Raw genomic sequence first — 9,904 nt, forward strand, 5'->3', positions numbered from 1 at the left:
GAAGTTGCTGTTGTCTGCACAGCTTCCAAAAGGCCTCCAACATGTTCGGGCAGGAAGGGGCTGTGAGCTCTATGCATACGTACAGACATGCGTACAGCAATCCTCTCAGCCCACGCAGGACCGGAAGGTGAAACATTAAATGAAATAAAAGGAATGTGTGATGATAGTAATACTACAGATTTCTCAAACACGTTGGTGGCACAAAAAGTACTCTGATCTCCATTCTTTTTGTGTAAACTGCAGCAGCTCATTCTGCTAGATGCCAAAAGAGGTAGCTGCCCATTAAACCAAAAGGCAATTTAAAAAAGAAGAAATGGATATATGTATAAACACAGTGCCTACTTAAAAATTAGGTACTATTAGCAAAATATTTACTACCAAAGTGATAGGAGATATGGTTGATGGGTGGCGCAGGAAGTTTCTTTTTAAAATCCTGTGATTAGGATTACTCAGGCCTGGTGTGGTGGCTCACACCTGTAATCCCAGCATTCTGGGAGGTTGAGGTGAGCAGATCGCTTGAGCCCAGGAGTTTGAGACCAACCTGGGCATCATGGTGAGATCCCATCTATACAAAAAATGCAAAACAATAGCCTAGTGTGGTGGCGCATGCCTGTGGTCCCAGTTACCTGGGAAGCTGAGATGGGAGGATCGCTTGAGCCTGGGAGGGCAAAGCTGCAGTGAGCCGTGAGCTAACCACTGTACTTCAGCCTGGGTAACAGAGCAAAAGAAACAAAATGAAAAAGGAGTATGCAGCTCTGCTCTGAAATCTCTTTGCGGAGACTGCTTTTGTCCTCCTGTCTTCCCACAGCTCCATTTGGTGGGACCTACTCCCTTCCAGCCGAATCAGTCTCAGGAAAGGACCTGAAACTGATCTGGTTGCTTTTCTGCTGTGCTTATCTAGAATTCCCTGTTGTGTGTTTACTACATTGTTTCATAATAATCTCTTACATTATCCTATATGTGACTACAACAATTTTAAAGTTAAGGGCCAAGCTTCGTTCATTTTTATAACATCAACGCTTGGTACAGTCTTGATGTACAGTCTGCAATCAATAAGTGCTTGTTGACTAATGAATAAGAGCAAAACTCGCTATACTAAACTTACTAAACTAAGATTGATCAACAGCTTCCCCTCCCCCATGTCCTGGGTATTTTAATGTTAACCGGGATCAAAGTCATAAACTGAGTGAACTCCAAAAACAGAATTTTAGGCATCAGTGGAGCAAGTGGAAGGAAGGTCATAGGTGAGGAGGTGTGGAAAGATGCTTCTTAAAAATTCTATTATCCAGCTGTAGGAGGGAAAATGAGAATTTAGGAGCAGAGTCATAAATTTGCAAACTAAATCTAACCACTCATTGCTTGAGAAATCCTGAGCAAATTGCTTAATCTCTTTAGCTTCAGATTCCTCATCTGCAAAATGAGATCTATATATAGTCCTGATTTGTCAGTAAGATCTATAAAATGAGATATAGACAGAGATGGATGAAGAGACAATTCTTACATAGTTTCTGGCACATAGCATGTGCTTCCTAATGATGGCAATTAATACCACTTTGCCCATTAGTTAGGCAGGCCCGGGGAATAGTGGACAAAAGGCTGGAGCTGTTATTGACATTGAATTCACCACATTTATTGAACACCTGCTTCGTGCTTGCTACTGTGGTCTACAGATTTCAAGGGACTTGCACTAAATGGTAGAGCTTCTCTGTTCTCCTTTTTGATGTTTTAATTCCCTCTAAAACACTCCTGTTCGGTGCTTGCCCAGCCTGGGCAGAAACATTTCCAATGACAGGAATTCAACAACACCGAAGAAAGTCCAAACGAAATGCCTTTCGGTGATTCTAACTGTGTGAAAGGTAGAGGCACCATTTGACTGGGGCTATAAGACATGTTCCCTTTCCCCAAAGGGTACAGTAGGATAAGAAACAAAAGAAAGTATCTGGAGGCATGTAATAAGAGACATAAGAGAGGTGCAAAGGACAAAAGGAGTTCAGAGATGAGTGTAACCTTTTCAGTCTGGCTATGACTGGGGAAGGACCACGGAGGCAACGTCATTGGACATCGGGAGACCATTTAAGCCTGAGAATGGAGGTCCAGAGCTGGGATGACACAAGGTATATTGGACAGGTATGTTAACAAAAGATTAAACAGAACATTCCCTGTCAAAAGTTTTCACTTGTTGAAGTATCTCTGGAGGTCAGACCCCGTACCCAAATGTTCTCACTCTCTCACTGAACCCAAGTAAGGCAAGGACTCACAAGTCTCAGGTATAACATCATTGACAAAACACATTGTTGATTTAGGCAGAATAGTAGGAAAAAAAAAAAGTAGTTCCCATTCAGTGGTAAGAGTATTAAAAGTGTGATTCTATTTGACTGAGAAGACCCGTTTCCCAGTAATATTCTTTTCCACGGCAGCCATAATTTTAAGTTCTTTAGAATTCTATCTAAAAAGACATTAGAAAACAGAAAAGTGGGAGAAGATGGAGTTATACAAGTAGTTCATGTTTTTTAAATTACACAATTTCAAATTAGTTTCTGGAGAACATGCCTGCTGATTAATTTTAGGAAAGAGTGGCCTCAAGAATGTCTTCTGCATTCAACAGGTTTCTACTCTGCTTCCCTGTTTTAACTAGACATTTTGATTGGAGTCTGTGATTGACTGAATAAGCATTTGTTGAGTTTGTCAGACCCTGGGCAAGACCCAGAATAAGACCTAACTATGGATCTCAAGCCAACTACAGTTTAGCTTTGCATTTCTGTAAGTCAGATACCTACACTAATTGTTATACTGTTAAAAAAAAAAAAAAAAAAAAAATACATACATCCTGAAGGAAATGCCTGGAAAGAACAAAGTTGTCATGTCAATCATGTTAACATGTGGACTTAGAAGCATCAGACTTATAAGAAAAAAGATTCTACTCATACTAATAACTCAGACAGCAACAATATCAAAATAACAAAGCTATTTTACAGGTGTTATTATCCTGTTACAATCTTCAGTCTCTTGCCTCATGAAAAGCTTTTTATGTGGGCCCATGAATAGTCAACTCTCGAGTATTTTTGATCTCCCTTCTTCCTGATGAAATTTGAACCTATAAGAAGCAGATATAAAGCCAGATTTTAAAGTTTTCTATATGATATTATATACTATGCAATTCACTTATTATGTTTACTGTTGATGGCCTCCTTCAGCTAAAATCTAAGCAGGTTTTTTTGGTCTGTTTTATTCACTGATGTAGTCCAAGAACTTAGAGTAGTATCTGGCACATAATGGGTACCTGGCACATAGTGGGTAGAGAATGAATGAGTGGGAAATAACGCTACCTGACAGTAATTCAACTAAGGATGAATTCAGCCTATAAATTTGAAGTCAGTTTGACATTTCCTTAAATACCAGCTACCTTTCCTCCAGTTCTCTTTGTATATACTGAAGACCAGTGCATCTGATTCATCCCAAACACTTTATATTTGTAAAATAAATGATTTTTTTTTTTTTTTGAGACGGAGTCTCACTCTGTCACCCAGGCTGGAGTGCAGTGGCACGATCTCAGCTCACTGCAACCTCCACCTCCCAGGTTCAAGCGATTCTCCTGCCTCAGCCTCCCGAGTAGCTGGGATTACAGGCGCCCGCCACCACGCCCGGTTAATTTTTGTATTTTTAGTAGGGACGGAGTTTCACCATGTTGGCCAGGATGGTCTTGATCTCCTGACCTCTTGATCTGCCCACCTCAGCCTCCCAAAGTGCTAGGATTACAGGCATTAGCCACGGTGCCCCTCCAAATAAATGATTTTTTTAAAAAAATATTTAGGGAAAAAGAATACACCTGTTTGTAGGAAAAAGCATTTGCTCTATAATGTCAAAAATAATCCATAATGTTTTCCCCTCTTTTTATTTGCCACAAAAACCATTTTATTGACTATATATTAAAAAGAGCAGGTTTTTTGAAGGGGAGATACATAGCTCAAAGAATGAATTATTCATTCATTCATTGTACAATTTTATGAAGCAATAACTTCCTCTAGTTCAACACAAGTAATCATTGGACCAAATATTTAATAACCTAGGAGACTGTTTTGTTGGGGCTTTTTCTTACCTATAGGTAGAAGCTCTGCAAATATTGTAACTTGATTACTCAGCATCCAGGCTGAGGGATGATTTGACACACCCAGCCACTCCCAGGAACAAATCAAAAGAGCTTTGTTCTAGCATGTGCCTCTCGCTTTCTCTCTCTGTCTCTCTGTCTCTCTCTCACTCTCGCTCAATCTCTCTCTCTCTTTTCCTAAGAGAAGTTTCAGCCACAAATTCTGAGCATTCTCCCCAGATTCCTACAAATCATCAAGTGATTTTTTTCTTCACTGATAAAGGTGGTTCCCACTAATTCACATGATGCCTCTCGCATACAATAGTGGAATAATATTAGCCTTCCATGTTTCCAGCCATTCACAGTTCACGATCAAGGATCCTAACTAGTCACTGAGGACTATTGTGTCCTTTTCACTTGTGGGGAAACTGAGTCAGGGAAGACAGAGTGACTGCTTTCAAGTTTCTGACTGAGACGGGAAAAAAGCTATTTTAAAAGCCCCAGATTTATAATTCTTTACCCTAACTACTCTAGTTTGAGGATTTATTTCGTACTTTGTGTCTTTTCAACTTCTGGTGTTTGTCTAGAAGAAATTTTATATTAAATGATAAACTGTTACAGAAAACAAGTTATGTGAAATTTTCTAAGAAGCAAACTTAAGGGAAAAAAAAAGACCACAGTGAAAAAAATAGAGTTAAACAGGACCCCAAAGTTAAACCAAAACCAGATAGTAGAAGTGGCACAATTTGCCTCTAAAATGCTTCATTAGCCGGGCGCGGTGGCTCACACCTGTAATTCTAACACTTTGGAAGGCCAATGCAGGAGGATCACTTGTGTTCAGCGTCTGAGACCAGCCTGGGCAACATAGCAACACACAGTACTATTAAAAATATATACGAATAAATAAAATGCTTAATACTACGTGTAAAGGCATATCTGAGCTAAAAATTGAGTGACAAATCCCTTAGGCCACTGCACTCCAGCCTAGGTGACAAGAGCGAAATTCCATCTCAAAAAAAAATGTATTTTATATATTTTCTTCAAGTCCTCTAAATATCTAATTTGCTAATACAAAATTAAGCAACCCTTAAGTGCTTTATAACAAGAGGCAGAAGCTCCTAATTTCTACTGGCTTACTGCAACCTCTGCCTCCTGGGTTCAAGTGATTCTCCTGCCTCAGCCTCCCACGTAGCTGGGACTACAGGCATGTGCCACCATGCCCTGCTAATTTTTGTATTTTTAGTAGACAGGGTTTTGCCATGTTAGCCAGGCTCGTCTCAAACTCCTGACCTCAGTTGATCCGCCCGGCTGGGGCTCCCAAAGTGCTGTGATTGCAGGTGTGAGCCACTGCTCCTGGCCTAAATAATTTTAATAATAGTTATTTCTGGCTGGCAAAATTAAAGATTATTTTTCCATATCTTTGGCGCATCTTGCAAATTTTCAACAATCACCGTACATCATTTCTTGTGATTAAAAAGTTGCACTTCTTAAGCAGTGGAAATTCCAGAGCATCTTTGTGAGGCATAGGACCTCTTAGCTGCCCAACAGAAGCTGACGTCGTCCTGAAATGAGCAACCAGCCCTTGGCACACCAGCCCTACCACCACCCACACCCCAGGTGAGCCAGGTTGAGGAGAGCCCAAGCCCAGGACTCTGGGGTGCTCAGGAGCACCTCTGAGAGTATCAGCCACCTCAGGGGAGAGCTGCTCAAATGGGAACACAGCTGACCCCTTTCTCCCTCCTCCTCCTCTGTAGCATCAGCCAGTGTGCTGACTCAGTTGCACGCCATGATCTCTGCCTTGATAGGTGATGCAACTGAAATGGGCCAAGGAGAAGCGCAGCTCTTCTCTAAAGGAAGCTTGCTTCTACTAAGTCCAAACCCTTGTTTCCAAATGGTGAAGAACATACACCACAGCACCTTGTGTGAGCATTTTTTAAAGTTATGTGAGGAAGACCTTTTATACATGCTTTGCGATAACACTTTATGTAAGGTCTATTTTCATCCCAATTTATAAATGGAAAGAAAAAACATGCAGGTGCCTAGGGCTATTGAGTAACTTCCCCCAGGTCACAACGTTAGTGAATGGTAGAACCTAATTTAGACCCAGGTAGTATTCTTAGCAAACATACTATACCCAAGTGTTAAACGTTATGTTCTTGACCATAATCTGAGATTAAATATACCTATTCCTGTATTAAATTTTAAAAACACAGCCAGGTGCAGTGGCTTATGCCTGTAATCCCAGCACTTTGGGAGGCCAAGGAGGGCGAGAGTTCCAGACCAGCCTGGCCAACATGACGAAACCCTGTCTCTACTAAAAATACAAAACTTAGCCAGGCGTGGTGGTGGGCGCCTGTAATCCCAGCTACTTGGGAGGCTGAGGTAGGAGAATCATTTGAACCTGGGAAGCGGTGAGATTGCAGTGCATCAAGATCGCGCTACTGCACTCCAGCCTGAACAACAGAGTGAGACTCTGTCTCTAAAAAATATATATATACACACACACACACAATATATAAATATATAAAACATATAAATATACATATAATATTTTATATATAAATATATATAAACATATATGTTTATATGTAACAAATATAAATATGTATTTTATAATTGTTATTATATATAAACATATATAATACATAAATATATAGTATACATACATATTTATATATTATATATTTATATTATAAATACTTATAAATATATTTTTATTATATATTTTAAACATATATTTGTATTATAAATATGTTTATATAACAATTTAAAATACATATATTTATAATTGTTGTTATATAGAAATATATTGATATGAAATACTTTTTCCTCTAATAAGCACTTAGTTCTATGTGACGTCAGGACCAATTCAAGAGGAGAGAGAACGCAGGAATTTACAGGCCTCAGAAACATAAAGTCAACTGGCTTTACTTGGAAAGGGAGGCATTTTGTTTTAATTTTTTATTTTTCTGGGTACACTGTAAGTGTACATATTTATGGCATACATGAGATACTTTATTACAGGCGTGCAATGTGTAATAATCACGTCATGGAGAATGGAGTATCCATCCCCTCAAGCATTTATTCTTTGTGTTACAAATAATCCAATTATACTCTTTTAGTCATTTTTAAATGTACAATTAAATTATTATTGACTATAGTCACCCTGTTGTGCTATCAAATACTAGATCTTATTCATTCTTTCCAGTTATTTTTTGTACCCATTAACCATCCCCACCCCAAGGAAAGGGAGGAAATTTTCATGAAGTCTGTGAAGGTCATTTGGCAGGGGTGGGGGAGATGTAGGAATCAGCCTGTACTAGGTATGTAAAGCACTGCACTAGATTCTGCAGATGAGAACTCTGTCCAGGTCTCTGCCTCTTAAAACGGGATTTAAGAGGGACTCCTTCTATCCAGCAGCTTCAATTTCTCCCAGACATGGAGGACTCTGAGATTCACTTGGAGCTCCAAGACTGCCCCCTGTAGAAACTTGAGAACAGACACTTCTTCATGAGTCCCATTCTGTACTTTTGCCTCTTCACTCACACCCACATATGAGGGGACTTCAAAAATTCATGGAAAATTTGAACCATAAAGATAAAAATTAAGAATATAAACTCTACTTCTCAATGTAAGCTGCATCAAGTTCAAGACACTTTTGCAGGTGATGGTATCAGCCACGTAGTCCATCTCTGAAGAAAGGAGACTACTGGGAATTTATGTCAGTGCAGTCCCTTTTTCATTATCGCTGGAAAAAAATGGCTGCCCTTTAAAGATTTTTATTATTTTTTTACAATTAGGAAACAAAAAGAAGTCAGAAGGAGCCAAATTAGGACTGTAAGGTGGATGCCTAATGATTTCCCATCGAAACTCTCACACACCTGCCCTCATCTGGTGAGAGGAACAAACTGGAGCATTGTCATGGTAGAGAGGGGCTCTCTAGTGAAGCTTTCTCCGGTGTTTAAATGATAACATTTTGGTTGATTTTCTCAGAATGCTCTCAGAATAAGCAGATGTTATTGTTCTTTGGCTCTCCAGAAAGTCAACAAGCAAAATGCATTGAGTGTCCCAGAAAACCGTTGTGATAACCTTTGCTCCTGACCAGTCCACTTTCGCTGGTCCACTTCTGCCTCTTGGTAGCCATTGCTGTGATGGTGCTTTGCATTCAGTGTTGTACTGGTAAAGCCGTGTTGCACTTCCTGTAATAGTTCTTCAAAGGATGCTTCAGGATCTTGATCCCACTTGTGTAAAACTTCAATTGAAAGCTCTGCTCTTGTCTACAGCTGATCTGGCTGTAACAGTTTTGGCACCCATCGAGTAGAAAGTTTGCTCAGCTTTAGTTTTTCAATCAGAATTGTGTACGCTGAAGCATCTGAGATGTCAATGGTGTTAGCTATTGTTTGTGCTGTTAATCGTTAGGTCTCTTCAATTAGGGCACAAACAGGATGAATTTTTTCTTCACAATCTTCAATATCTTCTCATCCCTACTTAAAATGAGTTATCTATTTGTAAACTGCCGATTTCTTTCAGGCATTGTCTCCATAAACTTTTCACAGAGCATCAGTGATTTCACCATTCTTGCACTCAGGCTTCACCATAAATTTGATGTTTGGTCTTGTTTCAATTTTGGCAGAATTCACATTGCTTTGACAGGGGCTGTTTTCAAACTGATGTCTTATCTTTCTTAGCACCTCAAACTAGATCCTGTTCAGACATGTTGTAACTAGTTAGTATGAGTTTATTTTGACACACAAAAAAATGAAATCCATGTATTGTTTTTTTGTGATACACATTTTTGATGAACTTTTTGAAGACCCCCTTATATTATTTGCATTCGTGCCTGGTTCCTCTCTAGACCCTGAGCCATGGGGAGGCCAGGGACCACAGTTTATCTGTACATCTCTACCCCTTCTCCTAGAACTCACAAAGTTCTTTTCACACTACACATTAAATAAACTTGTCTTAGTCTAGTAGTAGAAACCAGTCAATTACCTCTCTTAATGGCATCATGCAGACAATGATTGTTAGGACAGGAAGTGGTGTCCATGAAGGATGGTGTTGCTATTTTAATATCCTGAAATATAAAGAAAGAATTAAACATTATAGCAAGTAAATCAAAGGTTTTTTTAATCCAACTCGATAAAGATCCTTATGCTAGTGGTCCTTCAACATCACTGCACATCAGAATCAAGAAGGAATAATGTGTGTGGAGGACAGGTGAAGAAGTTCAATCAACTTTCACATTTCCAGACCCAAATCCTCAGAGACCTGGGATTTAGAGGTCTAGGGTAAGACCCAGGAACGTGAATCCCTTTGGATGGTTCAGAACGAGTTGTTCACAGACCACACTTTCAGAATCACAAGCTTCTGGCAGGTTCTGCATTGACCACAGGTGATCCAATGGCCAGCACTGATTCTAGCATAAGACTGGCTGGTTCCCACTCTGCCATTAATGACACCATGGCCTTGAGCAAATGAGTACATTTCACTTTGCCTCAATCCTTTCATCTGTAAAATGGAGGTGACGTTAGCAATTCCTCATAGGGTTACAACGAAGACAAAATGAGATAATACATGCAAAAGGCTTAGAATATTGCCTGCCACCAGTAAATGTTCAAGAAATGTTAACTATCATGATTTTTGTGCTCTAAATGCTGTAGTGAAGTTACAAACCTCAGAGAGATTAGTCTTACCTCAATAGGAAGTATAGACAGAAAATTTTTGTCTGTATTTGTATTAATATATTTCAAGATTTTTTAACTGGAAGAAAAACTGATAGTCTTTAAAGCTTGAGAAGAATTAAGAATCATTAACCACATC

The sequence above is a fragment of the Macaca mulatta genome, chromosome 18, assembly GCF_049350105.2.
Source record: "Macaca mulatta isolate MMU2019108-1 chromosome 18, T2T-MMU8v2.0, whole genome shotgun sequence".
Lineage (NCBI taxonomy): Eukaryota > Metazoa > Chordata > Mammalia > Primates > Cercopithecidae > Macaca > Macaca mulatta.